We start from the raw sequence: 22301 nt of genomic DNA, 5'->3' as shown, positions 1-22301 counted from the left end.
CGTGTGTGTGTGTGTGTGTGTGTGTGTGTGTGTGTCTGTGTGTGTGTCTTGGGAGGACTAAAGGTCCAGGATAAATCTAAATTGTTACTTTTTAAACTAAGAACTTCATTATTCCAAATCAAGTCAAGTCATGGAAAGTTCTTACCAGGTAAGGATCTTCTGTCGTTAGCCTATTATATTTAAAGATTGCTGTTGAAGATTTGATATGAATTGTGTTTCCCCAATTAGGGAACCTGGGTTAAGGAGAATGTCTACAGTCACGGGAAGATTGTGGCTTTTGAGATAGCTTTGCCAAACCCATTCTGAGTGAGTTTTAGTTCACCTCTGAATTAAATATTGAATTTGTAGAGTCTAAAAATTGTAATTTACATCTCTATGGCCATTCAGCTTATTTAAGGTACTACTTGCCTCATCTTCAAGGTGGCCCTGGAGACCAGCACTGTCCGTGTGCGGGGCAAAGTTGCAGCACTCTCTCAGGCAGAGCGTGCCGGGCTTGCAGCAGAGTCAGGGCAGACAGGGAGCACAAAATTGGTCCCTACCAAAGGCATATAATGTTTCACACAGTGGTTTATTCTGATTTAGGAGGCAGAGAATTACATAGCATACGGTCAATAGGAGCTAGTTGCTGCTTTCATAAGCCATTTTTCATATCATTAATTTTTTGCATATGTTTCATTAATTTTCAGGGTAATCTATATTCCCCCTTCCTGTGAACTATATCACTGCAGACTTGGATGTCTTCTCCATGGAGCCAGGGAAGGTTGTGCCATCTATTGTTTTGATCTGACTCATGGTCCAGGAATAGAATACGCATACAATTTATCCAAAATGAGAATAATATCCACGCAATCCATTTATCCATCTGTCCCTCCATCTGTCTATCCACCCATCTATTTATCCATCCACATACCCACCTGTCTATCCATTCATTTACTCTTCTACGCATCCAGCCAGCCATCATCATTTCATCCATCCATCCATCCATCCATCCACCCATCCATGAATCCCTCGATCTATCCATCCATCCATTCACTCACCCACCTATCCATCCATCCATCCCTCTATCTATCCATCCATCCATCATTTATTTACTCAACACACAGTAAGTTCCTACAATGTGCCAGGGTCTGAGCGAGCTACTGGGCATCTAGACACAGGGATACGGCCCCACCCCTGGTGAACGCCTGGCCTGGAAAGCAGCCAGACAAATCCACTGCAATTCCTGCTAAGTGCTACAGCAGAGGTTGGTCCAAAGTGTTTTTGGGAACCCAAGGGAGGGAGCACTAAAGAAACTGGCTCCACTGCTTCTCCATTGTTGTTGAAGGGAAATGGACCATCAATCTCGGCAAAAGCACAGGCATGAAGCTTGACAAGGGAGAGTTCTTCCCACTCTGAGGAACAGGATGTAGAATATTAAAGGGAATATGAAAGTGACTTAGTGCTGGATGGAACTGGAATGGAATGGGTGGGCTGTGTTACTGATGAGGAAGAAGGGGAGATGGGCAGATGAGGACTCAGTCTTCGTTGGCTGAGGTACCCAGGGGTGTCTCTGGTGTCCCTGTCCCTGGCCCTGCCCTTCCTCTGTCTTCTTCTGCTGTTCTACTGAACACCTAATGGCCTCTTCCTCTTTCTTCAGGGTGTCGTGCTGCCACAGAGGGACTACAGCCCAAATTGCCACTTTTTCTCAATGTGGAGGTACATAGTTCCCCTGGGCTCTAAGAATGCAGCTCAGGCCCCTCACCAGCACTAGCATCATATGCTGTCACCTGTTCTCTCTTGTCACACCCTCATGCTCCCTCAAAGCACCCTTTGCCTCAGCTGCTCTCTGAATGTGTCACCACAGGGTCCCCGGCCGTGCCCTCTGTGGTTCATTCAACAAACAGGTGTCTGGCACTGATTAGGAAACATTTGCCTTTATGTACAAGAAGAGTAAATGAATTGTGCAGTGTTTGTGGGACAATGGATTCCAGGAAGAGAAAGCATAGAGGGTGGGCTGCTGGGGTGTGGTGACCATTTTAAAGGGGAGACACTGGGCAGAGATGTGCAGGAGCTGACGTTGGGAGGTGGGTGTGGTGCTGGCGGGGACAGGATGTTGAAGACCCCGAGAGTGTCCAGCATGTCTGAGAAGCAGCAAGGCTCTGGGAGCTGAGGAGCCCAGCCGAGCCAGGACAGGGTCAGGGTGGCCAGCGTGGGGACACTGCTGTCCCATAGGAGCAGGAGCACGAGCAGGAATCACTGTGGGGCTCTCCATGCTGGGACAGGGCTGAGCGGTCTGGAGCCCTGGAAGCTTCAGTGACTGGGTTGGGTTGGGTGATCACAGATCAGGTTCTTCACTTGCATGGAAAGCAGAGGCCTCAGTTTGCTGCATGACAGAGGATGGGGAGTTCGGTGTGGAGAGGAGCAGCAGGGCTGCTGTTTCCCGAGGAAGAGAGTGAGGACCCGGTTGATAGGCCATGCGTGTGTGAGTGTCAGTTCAGGGGCCGCTGACTCCTTGGCCCTGTGGCACCTCCGGCACACGCCTGCAGGGCGAGTGTGCCCAGAGCAGAGGACGCCAGGCAGGGAGGGGACAGCTCACCGGCCAGTGTGAAGGGGAGAGGAGGTGAACGCTGGGCAGGAGTGACCAGCGAGAGCAGAGGCCTGGAAACCAGGCAAGGGAGGACTTGCAGGGTGCAGGTGGGATGGGCTTCAGCAGGGAGAGTGAGGGCTGGGGCAGCACAGAGGCCAAGGGTCACCTGACAAGTGTGGGAGAGAGGCCGAAGCAGATGGCAGATGGGACCGGGATGGGAATGTGACAGCCCCTTCCTGCACAGGGAGCTTCAGGGGATGAGCTCCTCTCTGAACTCCAGGGACAGGCAGGCCAGGGTGTCCCTTAGCTGGGCGGAAGGTGAGGGACCCAGGGGCTGGGCTTACAGACGAGGGCAGGGGCGTGGATGCTCCCCTTCCCGTCTGCAGAGGGTCCAATGTTGGGCAGCCCAAACTCCTCCTTCGCAGGACTGTGCTTGCTCCAGACCCGTCTCCCTCCCTGCGCGCTGAGGAGGCCGCGCAAGCGCATCGGTTCTGCCTGCCAGGATCCCTTGTCTGCGGGCGGCCTCGCAGTGACAGAGGAAGCAGACTGTTTGCCATTGTTTATTTGACAAATGTGACTCAGGATTCAATAAGTTATCTTTCAAATTATCCTGTCAAAATAATCCCGACACGGGATGATGAATAAAAGGGCTCTTCGGAGGAAGGATGGGCGCTTGCAGGAAGCGGCTGTCCCTGCCTCTGCGGGGTTGGGCCTGTGGGAAATGAGCTCCCCAGGGCTCAGGACAGGCACACAGCCAGGCCTGCACCCCACAGCCCAGCGTGCATCCGGGCTGCAGTTCCAAGCTCAGGCTCACTTCTCTGGGCCCGGAAAACATGGAAATAACCCCAGGACGTGCCTGTCTCGGGTTTTGGGAGTACTAATATACACGCAGAATCCTTTGCTTGGGGAGTCATGCTAGCGCTTGGGCAAGGGTCTGCACAAAGTGCATGGAATTTGAAGCCTGTAGAGCTCCCTTCACCCCTGCTCTGCATCACACTGTGTCCTGCTGCCTCTGGGTCCTAATCTGAGGAACGGCGACCCCCCAGCCCATGTCCTGGTCTACAAGTGAGGGGCTGCATGGTCCCTGCCTGCCTTCTGACTGGTCCCAAATTCTGCTGGGATTCTGGATGTTCACTCCCCTGCTGTGTTTTGTGAGCCAACCCCAGGTCCTCATTTAGAAGACAAAATGACTTATTAGACGTGATCTGTCAAAGATGTGACAACATCGGAGTATCCAACCTGTGAGTCTCACAGGCAGTGTTTCTGGTTTGCCAGTCTCCCAATCCCCAAATCCCCTTCTCTGTCCCCACGTGTCCCATATCCTGTCAGAAAGCAGCCAGGAGAGAGGGCCAGAGACACATCTGTGGGACCCTGTGGCTTCTGTGGGCCGGGGCTTCTGGTATTTTATTATTGGCTGGGCTGTGGTCACTGTGGCAATAAAACAGTTTCCTATTGGCTACCAAAGAAGGCGGGGTGTTGATGTGTTTCCCTAGGGGGTGGGGCTTCCTCTTGCAGGCAGCTGTAGAGGCAGCTGGGGAGAGGAGTTGGCCAAGCTGGGCAAGAGAGGAGAGAGGAGAGAGAGAGAGAGAGAGAGAGAGAGAGAGAGAGAGAGAGAGAGAGAGAGAGAGAGAGAGAGCGCAGGGAGCTGACCATGGGTTGGTGCTGTGAGTGGATGCTGTTTTTCCATGGGAATGGATGCTAGTTGGTAAGTTTAGTGCTGCTAGTCTCATGAGCATTTTATGATGCCTCTGTGCCCTGGGTAGTTTTGAAATCCAGTAGTAAGAAAGAAAACAGCCCACCCCACCCAGACCTGCCCTCAGGAAGCCTGCAGACCTAGAGGGTGAAAGACAAAGGTAATTTAGGTAAATAGAGGTCTCTGTGGGAGCCCAGAGAGCTTCCTGAGCCAGAGTCTGTGTCATCTTAGTAGATGTGCACGAAATGAGGAAGCTCTGCTCATTGTCATGGAAGCCCCATCTCACTCATTTCCACCCAACTGAGATCAAACACTCATGAGATCATTGTTAAGGTTCAGATCTAGAATTTTCCCCCCAAATCTCCTGTGTTCAGAGATGGGGCCTTGGAGGGTGACTGGATCAAGGAGGTGCTATACTCACTAGTGGATTCATCCATTGATGAGCTCATGGCTGAATGTGCCATTAGAAGACAGGGCCTGGGTGAAAGATGCAGGTCCCTGGTGGAGTGGCCAGGACGGGTATATTTTCATCTCCAGCTCCTCCATTTTCTCTTTGCTTCCTGGCCGCCATGACATGAGCAGCTTTCCTCTGCCAGGCCCTTTTACCATTTTGTTTCTACCTTGGAGCCAGCTTACCATGGACTGAACCTTCTGAAACCATGAGCCAAATTAAACCTCTTCTCCTTTGAGTTGTGTGTGTGTGGGTGTTTTGTCCCGGTGATGGGAAAGATGATTGTGTCAAATGGACAGTTCCACAGCTTGCCCTTTGTACTCAGTGACATGCCTTTAAGGTGGTTCCTGTCACTAGGTCCATTCATCCAATTGTGCAGGAGCTGACTCATGCTCCTGTGGTGCTCTGATGGGCATCATGTTGGTAGCATGCTCGGTGTCCTGGTGGAAGTATTCACACAGACTCTACAAGCCATTCCCAGGAAACTTGCTGTTGAACCCCCACTAGCGTATAGCTGGGCTGATGCTGTCTGCACCATGGCTGCAGAGTACAGCCCATTTGCCAATCCCTCCCCTCCCTGCATGGATGGGTTGCTCTGTGAACACCCATGTGTGTAGATTGGTGCATGTTGGAGCACATGTGTGAATTTGCACAGAACAGATGCATGGGTTGGCGTGACCTGAATACCGATGACAGAGGAGAGCTGGCTGGTAGCTCACTCTCCCTGGACATAAGTGTGAGCACCCAGGCTGAGGTAGAGAGTGAAATTCAAAGGCTGAGAGATGAGGCTGGCCATGTAGGGAGGGGCTCCTCAGGGTTTCATAGAACGGCAGTAATTACCAACAATCACTGTTACCACTGAACCTAATGAGTACTGGTTCCTTCCACTGGCAGCTTCTGCATGGGTTCACATGGATTCAGTATGTTAACCTTGGGAGCCTGCCAGGGAGATGCTGCCATGGTTCCCACTTTGCAGATGAGGAAGATGAGGTACAGAGGTTAGAGAAAGTGCCCAGGTCATGAGGCTTGCCTGGGGCAGACCCAGGACATCTACAGTCATTTCAGCTATGGCTTTGGGGATTTCAGAGGGAACCTGCTGATTCTAAGGTAGAAATCATGCCCAGGGGCTTCAGCTTGGGCTAGAGAAAGGAGCCAGTGTTGGGGACAGCAGGAAGGGGAGGTAGAGGCAGAGAGACTGTGTCAGCAGTTTGATGACTGACTTTGGGATGAAGGCTGAGGGAGCTGGGGTGGCAGGTAATCAATTGCTCATGGAATTTGAGAAGCAGGTGGGACACTTGGGTGGACCCAGTGGTGACTTACTAGATGCACCCACAATTAGGGGGCCTCATGGTCAGTAAGATGGGTGCCACCCACAGAGCAGGGCAGTTTGCACTGCCAGCGAGGACCTACCTTTGGGGATGAACCCTGGAGTGAGCCAAGCTGTGGGCTGGAGACAACATTGCATGCTGGGAGGACTGAGGAAGGGCAAGGGAAGCAGGGACTGGATGAGTCAGGAAGGGACCCTTGGAATCACAGTGGTGTTTGTGGATAGGCACATGGCTTTCCTAAAAGACTCCACTTACCAAATGGCTTTGGCACTAAACATTACCCCACAATCAAGTTTTAGAAAGTGGGATGTGAGAAGCTGTATGTATAACTCTCAAATGGCACTCTCTGTTTCTATGGCTTTGGTCCTGGGAACTCGAAAGCGGGTGCATTTGCAGGAGCTGTGGCAGCTGCCTTAGGTCCTGAGTTGGAAGCCACACGTTGATGGTTTTTACTCACCAAGACAGAAGGAACTGGGAACTTGATGACAGTAAATTCATGAAGTCAGCCCCAAAACACCAGCTCACACTTTTATGTGAAAATAGATAAAAGGTTTATCTTATGTAAGGTACCTATATTGTGTCTTTTAGGCATTTTAGTCACTCTGTGTCCTAACAAATACAAGGACCTAGAGACAGCTATCAGGAATCCAAGTGTATTTATAATGACACAGTTACGGGCTGTGGTAATGCATCCTAAAGTACTGGTTTATTTTTAAGATAAAGAAAACATCAACTCATGCAGTGCAGAAGTGTAGAGTAGAATATCTGGAGTGGCTAGATCTGGGTCCCCAGTGACTGTCATCAATTCCTGGTGACAGAAGTCCATGCTCTCTCTTTAAGAGGTGAAGCTCTGTTTCTTCTGTCTCCCTTGAGGACCAGCTGGCTGAGTAGACCTGCCTCCCAAGCACAGGGCATGGAGAAGGAGAAACAGCAGCTCCCACTCAGCCGAGTGGTGAAGGTCACTATGGGCCATGCCATCCTGGACACCAGGTGCCCTGAGGTATGGTCTCACCTCCTGATCTCCATTCCCAGACCCCTGGGCAGCTGAATCATGGGTGAAGCATCAGGCAAGCCTACAGGCAAATTAGGGTTAAAAGGAGAGGACCAGGACAGGTCCTAGGTGGTAGTGGCCCCGTGAAGCATTCTGCAGGACACCTGCTCCGTACCACTTAAAACTGTCATGGTCACACCAAGCTCAGACACATTGAGTCCAACCTGGTGCTGAGCACCCAGAGAGATGAGACAACTCAAGACAGTGGGTGCCCCGAGTCAGAGCCTGGGCCAGGAAGAGGAGGTTGGTGGGGAATAAAGAAGGGTATGTATCTTTTTAAAAATTTGATAATGGGGCTTGAACCCAGGGCCTTTGCACTGAGCTGCATTCCCAGCCCTTTTATTTTTAATTTGGAGACAGGATCTTTCTAAGTCTCTAAGTTCCCCAGGCTGGGCTCCAACTTGGGATCCCCCTGCCTCAGCTTTCTAGAGCTCTGGGATTACAGGTGTGCACCACCATGCCTGGATCCAGGTGTGTTTTACTCCTCCCTGGTGCCCCTCAGCTCCCACATTACATTTTCCAGATCACAGACACATTTAATGCAGATTCACATGAGCCACCAATAATGTCTGTGGAATGATTCCTTCCATCAGAAGCTGTCATAAAAACAGTGTGCCACATCAAGAAAAGCCACATCAAGAAATGTCATCTCGCACTAGGAAGCACTGCTGTGGGATTCCCAGTGAGCACACAGCAGCTGCTTGGCACTGCGGCCACGACAGGTGTCTTAGGAGAAGCCAGAGACTAGGACCAGGTGGACACAGGGTAGCTGAGAACTTCTGGAAAACTTCTGGTGCTAGAGTGGCCACACTTTACTTTACCTGTGCCACAAAGAGCACACAGCTAGGAGAGGCCCGGCTGTGGCCACCAGCCAGACACCAGGCTCCCTGGGTGGCTTTGTTGCTGGTCATGACTCCACGTGGTGGTCTTTGTCCTCATGGCCTCCTCCATCTTCACAGCTGCCCACATGACTCTTGCGCTGTTTTGGGAGTTACTAAAACTCCCATTCAAGTGATTACAGAATGATTACAGAAATGTCGTACATGTGCTCCTTGTCCAGCCCCTCTTGCTCTGCAGATGAGGAAACATTCAGCTCAGGGGAAGCACACCCCCACTATTCTCCTGGGGGTCTCCGGCCCAGCTCACATGGCCTGGTTACCTTATCTGCACATCCTCCTGCTGTCTAGGCCTGCAACCTTCATCATTCCAGTGTCCACCATCTGTGTCCACCTTTGTCATTGGACTAGACGTGTCTGGGAACTTTCAGTCCCCTCTCTGTCCCCATGTGCAAGCCCTTCTGTGTACAACACACGCTCTCCTATAGGGAGCCTCCTGCGAGCCCCAAAGGCCTGGTGCCATTCCCCCATTTCTCACTGCTTCCCTTTCCAGCCCCCCTGTGGCCCCAGAGAAGGTGTGACTCATTCTCCCCTATGTGGTGCTCTCAAGAAAGTTGGCTTTAGAACTCGAGGACTTGGGTGTACACTCTGGTTATGGTTCTTGCCTATTCTGTGGCTGTAAGAAATCACCAGCCGCTGTGACCCCTGGTGTGTTCTGGGACTCATGATGGGCCAGGAGTGACAGACGTGTCCTTGCAGGAGGCCATCAGCCATGGCTGGGAACCATGCCCAGTGCAGATCCTTCATGCACCTGTGGACTTCCACCTGTATCTCTCCAGGTGCTAGGGACCAACCTCTCCCTTCTCGTCACTTCCTGTGCTCCCTGGATCTGCCTGCTTCTTCCTTTTCTTTCATGCTTGAATAGAGGACTTCTCTTGGGCCCTTGGGGTTGGGCTGTTCCAAGATGACTGTCTGGGTGACTTCACTGCAAGCCAGATGGAACCAGAGGTGTCTCCTCTCCCCTTGGAAGGAGCTGATGGCTGCAGTGTCAATCACAGGAGAACAGCAGGTGTGCTGGGCCATGGTGGGACTGGCCACCCATTGCAGGGCTGATGGCATAGCCTGGCCACTACCATGCTCTGCACAGATCCTTCTGCAGAGGTTCAGGAGCAGAAACCTGCAGCTTGATACCTGCAGCCCTACCATGTGTCTGCATATGCCTGGCTCAGCCTGCCCCTGCAAGGAAGAACAGGAGGTAGGCTGGGTGCTTGTGCAGCTTCCAATTCCAGCCAGTCCCAGGTGTCCCTTATGTGGTGACTCCAACTGCCCTCATACTCAGCCTGGAACCTGCCCCTGTCTCTGGCCACCACCCTCCTGCTACATCAGGAAAAAGGCCTGGCTGCCAGCATCATGGCAAGACTGAATTCAAGTCCAGGCAACCTCCGTGCAGCCACCCTGTCCCCGCACAGAGCATAATTGGATGTGATAAAAAGTCCATCTTCCCATCCTGCTTCCAGTTCATTTCCCTAATTGTTTTATGAGAAAATAATTGTTTATATGGACCGCAATATGTTCCTCTCCTTGTCCTTGTGTGGCTGATGCAAAGTTCCCACCAGCCCCCGATGCCAGTCAGTGCCACGAGTCTCCCATGTGCTTGGATGCCCTGATTATGGGGATGGCTTGATTCAATCTGTAAGGATCTGAGAATTTATTCCTTTTGCTCCCCAGGCTCCAACACGCTCACTCCCTGCTTCAGAACTGTGGCAGAATGATCTCCCAACTATCCCTCTAACAATGGGACCCCGGAGCTGGGTCCTGTCAAAGTAGCGGGTTGCTGGCCCCACAGTGCCTCTGTTTTCTCAAGTCCCCAACCCCCATCAGACCCAGCATGGTGGTGCCCTTATCCTGGAGCTTGGGCAGCACCCATCCCTTAGCCTGCACAGCTTTGCTCTTCACATGGGAACTGCATGCTCCCAGACCTGTTTCTTTGGCTAGGACTGTCCACACCAGGCCATGCAGGATGGGGCTGTCACCTCACTTCGGTGACTGCTCTGGCTTCCTGGCAGCCCCAAATACTGAAGTGGCTAGATGTTGGGAGGTTATTTTTGAAATATTTTACACATTCTGGCATGGCTATCGGTGATAATTTACCTTTCCAAAGCTGAGCATCCACCTTCAGAATATAGAGAATGTTCAGTTGTGCTTTTAGTTAACAAGGGACAGTTTTCCGCATTGTGCCACACAGATTTCCATTTTCTTTCAAATGCACTGGACTCCCCAAGTCCCATCCCAGCTCCTGTTCCTATGAGCCCCAGAGTAGCCCTCGCATTGTCCACCCTGTCCCCAGCAGCTGTCACCTGACCTCTCCGTCCACCCACTCCATTCCGTCTGTGTGGACCCACTGTGACGTCCCTCATGAATATAAAGTGTGTGAAATATTTTTATTTCCTGGCTCTCTTTCTCCCACGTATCTTTATTTAATCCCCAGAATGTGTTATGTTGTGTGTGTTCTCAGCTTATGTTTTTACATTTAGAATAGTTTTGCATGTTTCTTATAGGGATGAGGCACTTTGGACCAACTTCAATTTTCTAATTCTGAGTTTGGAAATGAAACTTTGGACAAAAAAAATGGATCTTGTCTGAGACCTGTCAGTGCCCCTGGCAGCTGGCCAAGGAGTCTGAATCTAACAATGAGGGAGGTGTCACACACTCTACTTTCCTGTCCACATTCTGCATCCAAGTCATGGGCTGCAGTTGTGACTGGTGGTAGCTGGGGAGCGGTGTGTCTGAATGTGTGTGTTGTTAGACTGCGGGTGTGGTATGTGTGTGAAGAGTGGGCCCTCATATGCATGGGCTCCAACTGCAGATTGAAAATACTTAAAAAGAATTGCTTCTGTGCTGACTATGTACAGACTCTTCTCCCAGTTGATGTACCCTGAACACTGCCGAACAATGACTCCTTACACGGCCTTTGCACTGTATTAGTTGTTATAAGTAACATGGAGATTAAAGTTCACAGGCAGAAGTGTGTAGATTGCATGGAAACACTATGGTGAATTTCATGAGGGGCTTGAGGGTCCATGCAGAGTCCTGAGACAGGCCCAATCAGAAATCGAGGGTGACTCTGTGCATGTGAACGTGTGCACAGACACACTTATGGTATGTGAACATCTGTATGGTGTGTATGGGTGTACATAGTGTGCACGCATGTGTGTGCATATTTGCATGCTCGTGTGATGGTATGCATGAATGTGCATGCATGTGCAGGGTGCACGTGCCTGTGCAATGCGTGAGTGTGCGTGTGTCTCCACTCCCCCTCCCCCGGAGCTCTCTGACTGACCCCCACAGCTCTGATTTACCAACCCCACTGGCCCACTCCAGCTCTGACTTGTGGACCCCACTGGCAGGGGCTCCTGCACTTCACACCCCAGTGCCCAGTGGAGATCTGCCCCCCCCCCCCGCCCAGTGCCTGCAGTCTGCAGGGTTCCCGACACCTCGGCAGGCTCTGTAGTTAGCTGGGACTGGCAGACGGCCAAGTGTGCCCTGACGACTGCTACCATGTTACCATGAGGGTCAGCCAGGGACCAGGCATGTGGAGGAGGTGAGTATTGCCAGGTGTGCACGAGGTATGGCTTCTTGCTCTTCCCAGGCCCTGGATGGTGCTGTCACAGCTCATGGGATCTCCTGGTTCAAATCTTTTATGCTAGGATACTTTGTTTTAACTGCAGTCACCATGTTCTGCAATAGATTTCTATAGGCTTCCTCCTGTGCAGATGAAAGTTTGCCCTCTCCTTGTATCCTCCCCCAGCCTTGGTAAGCATGCCTATGCTATGAGCTCCCATTTTGCATTCTACACATTGGTGAGGTCACACAGTATTTGTTTCTCTGTTCTGGGTTCATTTCCCTCAACATAATGTCCTCCAGGTTCAACTATCTTGCCCTAGGTGATGAGATTCCCTTCTTGTTTATGGCTGAGTAGTACTCCACTCATTCTTTATACCACTTTTTTTTTTTTTTGAGACAAGGTCTCAGTAGTTCAGGCTGACCTTGAACTCACTATGTGGCTCAAGCTGGTCTCCAACTCACAGTGATCCTCCTGCCTCAGCCTCCTGAGTGCTAGGATTACAGACGTGCAGCACCATACCTGGTTATACCACACTTTTTAAATCCATCTAGCCTCTTCCTGGGCTGACCCATGCCCTATTGGAGTGTACAGTTCCCAAGTCAACGTTGACCCACTGGCACCAGAAGGGCCTAACATTTAGGCTGCTTTCACTTCCTGCTACTGTGATTAATGCTGCCATGGACATGGGGATACAGGTGTCTCCCTGAGGTGCTTATTAATTTCCTTGGCCATGAACCTAGAAATGGGGTAGCTGGATTATATAGTAGCTCTACTTTTAGTTTTTTGGAGACCCTTCAGTTTTCCATGCTGGCTATCTTGGGGTATATTCCCACCCACAGTGGGCAAGGCTGCCTTGCCCCATGCCCTCACCTGTACTTGCTGTCTCTCCTCTTTCTTACGAGAGGCTCCTGACAGGGCCTCCATGACTTTGACCACTGTGGCCTTAATGATAAGCAGGTGCTGCAACACATATGAAAATGAGCTCACTGTGGCCACCCCACACATATACTACTGCAAAACATCATAGTGTACACCACAAACACACGCCATTTCTGCCAACTACAAAAGAAAAAAGGCAGACATCTTACAGGGCACATTGTCCAGCCTTGCTGCCACCTTGAAGGCCGGAAAGTCCCAGGCTTGCATCCTGCAGTCACTGGGGTTCAGGTGACCACCTCCGTCTTAGTCACCTCCCCAGGGGACCAACCAGAGTCACCCAGCTGGCATGGGTTCAGGTGCAGTGGAAGGGGCTCATCACAAATATAAGACATTCCCACCACTCAGGAAATCCAGGTATTTTCTGAGTTCTGCCAGGAGCCAGGGATCCAGCCGGTGTATAGATTTTTAATATGGCCCAGGCAGACATTTCTAGAATGTTCCTGTGACAAATACACCTGCTGTAAACTGAGGCACCAGCCTGGACTGAGCGGTTTTCCATAGAGGAGAAGACATCCATCTTCCCATCCTCCTCTGGCAGCCACGGTCCAGCTCCACAGTCAACACTGGACCTGAGATCCCTTCCATCCCCCAGGATCCTACGGCCAAATGGCCCCATTAGCCCCCAGCTCCAGAGATCGATAGGGAGACTGCTGGAGGGAGCCCTGGGCGGCCGCCAGCACACTCCTCCCTCGGTTGCATGAGAGATGGCCAGTGGGGAATATCCAGCCGCAAATAAGTCACCTTGATAGGCCGCCAGCCATTTGCCCAAGCCATGTTTTAGAAAGTTGCTCCATCCCCCAGCCCTCGCTGGTCTCCTCTGATAGCTTTGCTTTCTTGGCAGAATAGGTGCACACTGCATCCTGCACGTAATCCTGGGGCTCACGTTCTTTCTGAGTTTTCCTTAAATTCCAGTTGGTGGTAGAAGGTGGGAGGAAGGTGCCCTGCCGGGAAAGTGACCCCAGCTGCACCGAGCAGTACAGGAAGGACCCAGATCATCTTGAAGCCCTGTGACCCTTGTTATTCTCTTCTCTAGGACAGCCTGGAAATGTGCGGTTAACCCTGTTGCTTTTCTGCTCTCCTGAGGGCGTCCTAGAGCCTGCACCTTCCCTCTCCAGGGAAATTCTAGTCCCACCTGGTGCTGAGTGGCAGCTGAAACCTGGAGACGCCTGCAGCACCCACAGCTCCAACTCACCAGGGTGCCTGTCCCCAAGGCCTGTAGCCAAGGCTCCACACCCTGCAGACAATGCTCTTGGCTCTCAAGCTGCCCTGGGACATCCAGGGTCTGGGAGATGCAAGGAAAGTGGCTGCTTCAAGGTGCCCCCCACTCTGGCCTCAGCTTGGAGAAGAGAAAGCCCTTGGGTGCTGTGATGTCTTCCTGCCCCTGGGCCTGTGTCTCTGCGGCCCCTGCATCTTGCACAAAGAGACCCCACCCCAGTAGCTCCCGAACTAAGTGTCCTCCTGGACTCCCTCAGCGTCCTGACCACTTTGGAGTTGGCACCATACTTACCCTCAGGATGCACAAAGACTCCCAGCACGGTGCCGGGCAAGGCTTCCTGCACCAAACCTCTGCAGACCAGGAAGCACTGCTGGTCATGTGCTTCCCAAACAATGAAGGGGCACAGGAGGGCTCCACTGTTCCTGTCGAAACGCAGCCATACTTCCACATGTAGAGGAGCAGACGATGCCCAATTTATTCCAGCTTCTCTTTCAGTTTCTGCAAGGCCTTTCTCCCCAGGGAGCGGGGAGGGGCGCGGAGAATAGGATGGGAACAGCTCAAGTCTGAAAAGGGTTTCACAACTGACAAGGATGATCGTCTCCTGCTGGGTCACAGAAGCCTGGCAGGTGGCCCTAGGGGGTCTTCCTGTGGGTAAGTGTAGGTCAGGGACCGGAGGTGACCTGTCCAAGGCCACCCTGACCCAGGAAATTAGTCAGCATTATAGAACACTTCTCCCTCTGTGGTCCCAAGGTGATAAAGCAAAGTCAGTTAGGCTTTAAACACCCATGTTAAAAGGTGGTGAAGTGCCAGGCATTGCGGTGCAGGCTGGTAAGTCTAGCACTCAAGGGGCTGAGGCAGGAGGATCAGGAGTTTGAGACCAATCTGGACTACATAGCAAGACAGTGGTGAGAGTGTAGAGGAATGCCACACCTAGGTACAGTTGAGGTCCAGGCATCTTGAGAGCCCTGTTAGCTAGGCACTGGGGCCCTGCGGCTCTTTCCTGGCATCCCTCTCTGGCTTCCTCCTCTCTCCTGCTGGTTCCCGCTCATCTCCCTGAGCCCAGTCATGCTTGCTGGGTGAGCAGATGGGGGCCCCGAGGGGCTGCAGGAATGGGAGAGACACACTCTGGGATTTCCTGGCCCTTGGAGGCATCACTGGAAATTGCAGAGCCCAGTCACAGTGGCCTGGTGGGCTGGGCTGGATCCACCCTCAGTCCGGCCAGGGAGAGGCACTGGATCCCAGATCAGCACCACCTCTGCCCCCAGGAAGGACGCCTGTGTCCCAGGGGGAGCCTGAACAGTGATGGGGAATCTAGCTCGGCTGATGTACAGTAAAGGCTCCAGCTTCCCTTTGGGAACATCTTGGCCTATGGTGCCTTATACAAGGTGGGATCCCTGTGCTTATGTAGATGGTTCCCCTACAGCAGTTGGGGAAAGTGGTCCTGAGATGCCTCTCCTGTGCCCACACATGAGGGGGAACCTCGCTCTGCCTTTGTCGTACCCATGCTGTAGGAATGACAGGTTTGCCACTGTGGCGTGGATGCTGCCTGGGTTCTCCAGCCCACTCTGGGAGGTGTGTGGACAAATACTGGTGACCTCTTGCCAATGTTACATTGTGGTAGCCACCAGGAACCATTTGCAGTAGACAGGATTGCCCATCAATGGACCTGTGATGAAATTCAAGTTCCAGATTAATCCTCAGAAGCGCTCAAGCTGAGTCAGGTCCAGTGGAAATAAAGCCATGCTCAGCTCATGTTGTACAGAAGCCTCTATCATCAGGAGTCCCTGCTCTCACCCCCAACTGCCATCCCATGACCTACAGAGGTGGCTAAAGAGCTGTGCTCACCTAGCTATGAGACAGGAAGTCTCTACTCTGCAGGCTGCTCCGTCTGTAGCAGCGGTCTGGTGACACTCTGTTGCAGGGGTGACAAGTCAGGGAGGCCACATGGTGACATGTTAGGTGGGGCCACACTCTGAGGGGACCATGGAGAGCTGGTGTCCAGAGCAGGTGCAGAGCCATCCCCACCCCTCCGAAGGGCTGCGGCTCTGGTGTTGTCTCAGGCACCTGGGGACAAAGTCTGCCTGTGGCTCTCTGTGCAGACCAGCCCAGCCTCCAGGCCCTCCGAAGAGCATGATTCCCAGAGGTGAAGTTACCCACATCTGCTCACCATCAGACCAGCCCTGGGACCTCCTGAAGCGGCTGTGGCAGGGAGTGCTCTGCTTCTTTGGGGTGGAACTCCAGCCACGGGCAGCATTTCTCCTTTCTTTGCAGACACGATCACTTCCTAGAATATTCACTGTTGACTTTGACCCAACTGTTCCCAGGGCACAGAAGGGACCTCTGACTCCCCCGTTCACAGAAGTCATAGTTACAGAACCAACAGAGCTGTGGGGTGCTTCGGGGCTCCCCACATTATCCTAGGGTCACCAGAAACTGACAGCAACCTCGCTGGTAACCATCTCAATGGCGATGCCCACCACTTTCGCTGTGCACCAGACCCTGGCATGGGCACTTTGCTTCCTGTCTTGTAATACTTACAATGACCTTGAAGGAGAAGCTATTTACAGGTGAGAAGGACAGGGTCCTCCAAGGTCAGGTGCATGGCTACCCCAGGTCGCACGGAGGAGGCTCATGCAGGACTCTGCCAGACTCCAAGGCTCATGCTTCCACACAGCAACCCCGATTGCCAGCCTTTGGTTAATTTGCTGCTCACGCCCTCCCATTCAGTGTGAGCTCATGACATACCAGGCTGCTGCATGGCAGCATCCAGACGGTCCAAGCCATCTGCTCCCAAATCTGTCCTTGTCATTTTCCATTAACTGTCTGCATTCACTTCCTGCTTCCTGTTCCCTTGACAGAGCAGCAGTGGGCACCTGTCCATATCCCCTATTTCCAGCTCCTCTTCCTGCACAGCCCCAGGGACGTTCCATATGTTCATTAGGCCAGGGTGCCCAGGTGAACCCAGCCCTAGTGGCTGGGTGACAGCAGGCGCAAGAGTGGAGAGGATGGCTGGATCCAGCTGATGAAGGAGCCCTGGGAGGCACCTCCCAGAGCCTCAGGGCTAGTACTGGGCTCCATGCTCCTGGAGAGCCCCAGCCCCTGCTTATCCCTGAGGGTCAGCATTGTCTTTCTTCCGGCACCCAGTGTCACCCTCCAGGCTGGAGACCGGGATGCAGACACTGGGGCTCCTCACTGCCACCTCACAGCAGGGGCACAGGCACAGGGGACTGACAAATGACCCTCATTCTCACCTGCACCGCTGTGGTATCTGCTCTGCGCCAGTGGCTTCTTGAGTACACCTGGGACTGCCTCTGCCAGTGTCTACCAAACCTCCCTGCATTCTCTAAGAAAGGAGAACCAGTGGGAGATAGGTAGACACATGGATGGATGGGATGGATAAATGGATGAACGGGTGGATAGATAGACAGATACGATGAATGGATGGATAGATAGGATGGATGGATAGATTGATAGAGAAACAGAGTGGGTGGGTGGATAGTATAGATAGGTGGATCTGCCTATCTATCTGGGGGTCCTGACTCTCCAGGGGATGAGGCCGCTGTGTGCCCTAACTTCGCCTGACCACTCATCGCCATGGATGGATATAGAGAGATGGGTGGATGGATCGATACAGGATATGTTCCTAGGTATTGGCCCACTTGACCCTGGAGGCCAAGGGACCCCACAGTCTGCCCTCAGCAAACTGGTGGCACAGGAGAGGCAGGGGTGTGGGCGCCAGGCTGAGGCCAAAGACAGACTCAGAACACTGTGGGGTTCAGGCTCCTATGCGAGGGTAGGAGAAGATCACATCTCAGATCAAAAACAGTGGGCAGAAAGGTTCTCTGTTCGTCCTTTCTGTTCTGGTCAGGCCTCCAGTGATGAGATACTTAATCTTGATTGCCACCTTGACGGGATTAAGAGACACCTGGAAAGGTGACTAGAACATGGGGACTCCAGCCTCACGGATGGGGTAACCCATTGGTGACTGCAGGGCCGAATGGGTGGGTAGAAGTTGGGGCTGGGTTGCAGCTAGGGTCAGAAGGTGTGGCCTTGGGGCTGCGTCTGGTTCCTGGCTCCTTCCTCTCACCTCTTCCCCTGCTCTCTGCTTTCTGGATGCCATGAATGAAGCATCTTTCCTCCACGTCACCCTTCTGCCATGCTGTTTCTGCCTGGAAGCCAGCAACCATGAGCTGGAATAAACCTCACATGCTTTAGGCTGTGGGTGTTAGGAATTTTGTTCAGGCAATGAAAATCTGACTAACACAGGTGGACTGGAAGAGGCCACTCACATCAGGGCTGGCCATCCACTTTACTCCGTCCATTGATCCAAATGTTCATCCATCTAGAAACTTAGACACATGCAGAACAATGACCATAGTCTGAGCAAGGTGATGCATGAAATTAACCATCACTGCCTTAGTCCTTTTGGACTGCTAAGACAAAATACCGTGGTGGCTTAGAAACAAGAATTTATTTCTCAAGTTCTAGAGGCTGGAAGCCCGAGATCCAGGCGCCAGGGGACTCAGTGTGTGGGGAGGCTCCTTCTGCCCTGTTCTCTGGTGGGTGGAGACCAGGGATGCTTCGAGCTGCTGGGAATCCTACAGTGCCCAGGATGGCGCAGCCACAGGTGTACCGGCCCCTTCCAATCATGTGGTGGAGGAAGCTGAGATCTTCAAACACGGGTCCCGGTTCAGATCACACAGGCCAAGGTTGCTGCTGGGTGCTGGGGTGATGTCTACCCTCATTAAAATTTTTGGACATTACTATTTTGTACTGACAATGCATTATCTTTATAATGGAAATATGCATTGTTGCAAAAATCAGGGGAAGATGGAGTCACTGTTCATTGCCCAGGGAAGTTTTCCCTCCTGGCTCTAAAGCGCACTGAGTTTCCAGGATGGTGATGGGGGTGGGCAGATGATGGTGGGGCACTCAGCAACCTCGTCTCCTGGAGAGTCAGGCCCTCACGGTGACACACAGGGGCCCTGTCCCCCGTCTGCCATGTCCCTTCGGGGCCTCGGGGCTCCACAGGCCCTTCTGCAGCTTTGGTGGCCAGGCGTAAAGACAACCTGTGTGCCCAGCCCTGGCCCGGGGCTGGCTGTGGGCAATGTTGGGCCTCGGACCTCCTGTCCTGGACTCCCCGGGTGGTTTCATGACCTCACTCTGGTCTCAGGGTCACCCACGGGGACTCGCGGCTCAGCAGGAGCCCAGGCAGTCTGTGGCTCCAGGAAGACAGGTGCTGGGGGAAACACTTCTAGCTCTAAATGGTTCCTGGTTGCAATTCTCTAGGTCCTTCAGCAAGATGTTTCACTCTGCAGGAAATTTGTCTACAAGCGAGGCTCCAAGTCAAGCTGTTGTCACCGAAGAAGACCGCCCTGCAGCTTTCTCCCCTCTGGTTCCCCAGGGTCCTTTCTCTCAGACTCTCTAGGACTTGCTGGCTTCCTGGTTCCCATGGTTACGCTGTGACTGACAGACCTATGTGAGTGTAAAACACTCTGAAGCTCAGCTCCAGGGCTCCAAGGCCTCAAACGCCACCTCCTAACAAAGTGGGTTTTAACTCATGCCCCTTGCAGCCCACTCTGCAAGGATGCCAAAGACAGAAAGGTCCGTTTGTCTCTAGCAGGGAGAGAGAGAGTGAGATGCCCCCATGAGGCTCCAACCCATGTACAGCACTGGTGCCTGCCAGGCAGAGGCCTTCTCAGAGGGAAGCATGGCTTGGTCCTCCCATGCTCAGGTGGGGAAACATTAACTTCACATGTTTCACAGCCATGGGCTTCCTGTGTCTTTTTTTCTTAAAGACTTTGTTTTGTAAAGCAGTTTTAGGTTTGCTGCAAACTTGAGTGTAGGGCAGAGAGATTTCACATGTGCCTGCTGTCCCTGTGCATGAACAGCCCCTCCCCAAAGACACCCGCATCCGGTGGTTCTTCCTAACAAACCTGCATGGACCGTCACTGTCACCACAGTCCATGGTCTACACTGGGCCATTGCTGCTGCGTGCACCCTGTGGATCCAACAGGTGAACAGTGACAAGAGTCCACCATGGTGGACTCATGCACAGTGGGCTCATGGCCTGAAAGTCCTCTGCGCTCTGCCTCTTTACCCCAGCCCCAGCCCCGTGGTCTGTCACCACTGTCTCTATAGCTGTGCCTCCGTCAGGGTGCTGCTGAGTGGCAGTGCCCAGGATGTATGCAGCCTGTGCATATTGGCTCCCTGCCCTTGATGACCTGTATCTTGGGCCCCTCCGTGTCTTCAGGGCTCAATAGCACATGCTTTAAAGCTACTGAACCACACTGCACTGCATGGTCTGGATGGACCACAGTTTGTTTATCCACCCGCAGAGGATGGCTTGATTCCTCCTGCATTCTCACCATGGTGGATGCAGCTGCTACAACATCTGTGTGCTGTTTTCCGTGTGGACATAAGTTTGCAACTAAAGTGGGTAAAACACACAGAGCGTGGTTGCTGGAGCATATGGTGAGGCTGTGGTGGGTTCAGTGAGGAGGCCCAGTCTCCCTCGGCCCCAGGCCCTGCACACATGGTGCCCCTTGTGGGGTGGCCTAGCTCCTCCTCTGGCCTCCTCCTCCATTCTAGTCAGGTGAGCAGCTCAGCACATGCCCCTAGGCTCCACTGGGCCTCAGGAGCCGCTGGGTCAAACAGAGAATCTGATTCAGGCAACAGATGTCTCTCGAGGCCCAGGAGCTTCCAGGTTCCCTACACTGTGGTCTTGACCAGTCTTTCTGGTAGGATGTGGTGGCCAATGATGTTTGAGGGTTTTTCCTAATTTCATCTTCCTGCCTTTAACTCTAATGCTGTCTATAGGAAAAGAATTAGACATCAGTATTTAGAATGAGGAAACCCTGTAGTAGAGCAGATATTTTATAAGCCAGGCAAAGTAAAGGTATTTCTCATTGTCAATTAATAATTTATATGTTGGAAAAAATTCCTGAACAGGGACACTTAATCGTGCTACTCAGTACCAAGGCTTGGGAGGGAGACACTGAATATATTTTCTTATGGTGCCAATCATTAAGAAGTTCTTAAATGCTGCAGAATTTATCATGTGGAATCAGATCTTGCAGTTGATCCTAAGAGGAAGAAGAGCACCTATACATAATGTGTATCCATGTATAGATGCATGTAAAGATCCATAAGTATGCATACTGATATGTCTTACAAAATGTATGTGGTATATAAATATATTGAAAAATATTTTTTCCATCAATGAATTGCATTTAGCTTCTGAGGATATCCACCCGTTGTGGGAAATACTATTAGTTTTCTACCAAATATCCATATTCCTATCCTTTCTTAATAAAAGAACTTTGATATTGGGGAAGCAGTGTGCCATTGGGCATGATTATATACTTCCTGACTTCATTTCTAGATAGAGATGACCCCATGACACATACCCACGAGAGTTAAGTATATAACGTTGGAGGATTCCAGGAATTTTCTTTGCACTCTTAGTTTTCTCTTTTGCTCCTGTTGGAGTGTAGATGGGATGATTGGAGCCACAGTCACCCCCTTGAGGCCTGGAGGGAAAAGTCTTGAGATCTCACAGTGGCTAATCCAGTGTTAGCCACCACCTGTCTGTGAACCTGTCACTCATTCAGGAGAAAGCAATATCCCCCTTTGCTCATGTCACTGTGCTTTGTAGCTATTTTTTTCTTGTAACAGGAAGAAAATAGCTCACCAATTTTCTCGGTCGACTTGGACTGCTATAACCACATCCCGTGGACTGGAGGCTGAGCAGGGAAATTCATTTCTGGCTCTTCTGGAGGCTGGAATTCCAAGGCAGGGTCAGGTGGGGCTAGCGCTTGGGGGAGTTTCTCTTCGTGGCTCACAGATGGGCTCACTTGGTGGGAAGCGCTCAGCTCAGTAGCTTCTTCCCCTTTGCATGAGCTCATTAGTCCCATGGGAAGGACATGGCCCTCACCACTCAGCCGCCCAGACACCCCGAGGGCCTCATTCCTCATCCCCATTCCCTTCACTGTGGAGGTTGGGGCCTGGACAGCTGTAAGGAGCAGGGACACACACCTCCTGTCCACAGCCCCAGAGACCACAGGCCCGGGTCCCCAGTGTGATGCCAGCAGAGCTCTATTCACGGATGAACATGCTCAGCTTACTTTGATGCTAAGTACAATTATGCAGATTCAAAGACAGTTTAATGCTTTAACATCCTGAGCATCCTGTTGTGAAAATGGATGCATTTATGTACACAGCTTTCTTCCCCTTCCCTCTGTCCCCAGGTCCCAGCAGGTGACAGTTTACCACTTGGGAGACCCTGAGTTGGAAGAAATCCTCTAGGTAGGAAGGCTACCAACAGCTTGGACCTAGGGGCTGCCCAGAGGTCAGTCTCTGCAAGTTCACTCTTGGGCAGCTGAGTGGGTGTCCCAGGACCCACAAATGGGGACTTCTGGGTGCTGATGGCCTGTGGTGTGGAGCCCAGCAGAGGCAGGGGCAGGTGATCTCTCACAGGCAGAGGATCTACTTCTGAGCAGAGCATACTCCCTTGGATAGCGGCAGGGCTGGGAATCGTACCCTCCTTCTGTCCAGCTGTGGGCAGCTTCCTCTCTGAGTCTCTGGCTGGAGGAAG

The 22301-nt window shown here is 52.2% G+C and overlaps 1 pseudogene; it reads right to left on the bottom strand.

The window, feature by feature from the left end:
- Window positions 1–22301, bottom strand: part of LOC101714485 (sodium-dependent phosphate transport protein 2B-like) — a 71442-nt pseudogene that overhangs the window by 5081 nt on the left and 44060 nt on the right.

This window comes from Heterocephalus glaber, unplaced genomic scaffold (assembly GCF_053883595.1).
Source record: "Heterocephalus glaber isolate CG9 unplaced genomic scaffold, H.glaber_assembly_v1.0 deba00001444, whole genome shotgun sequence".
Classification (NCBI taxonomy): Eukaryota; Metazoa; Chordata; class Mammalia; order Rodentia; family Bathyergidae; genus Heterocephalus; species Heterocephalus glaber.
The sequence above is the reverse complement of the archived record's forward strand: the minus strand, read 5'-3'. Positions and strand labels throughout refer to the sequence as shown.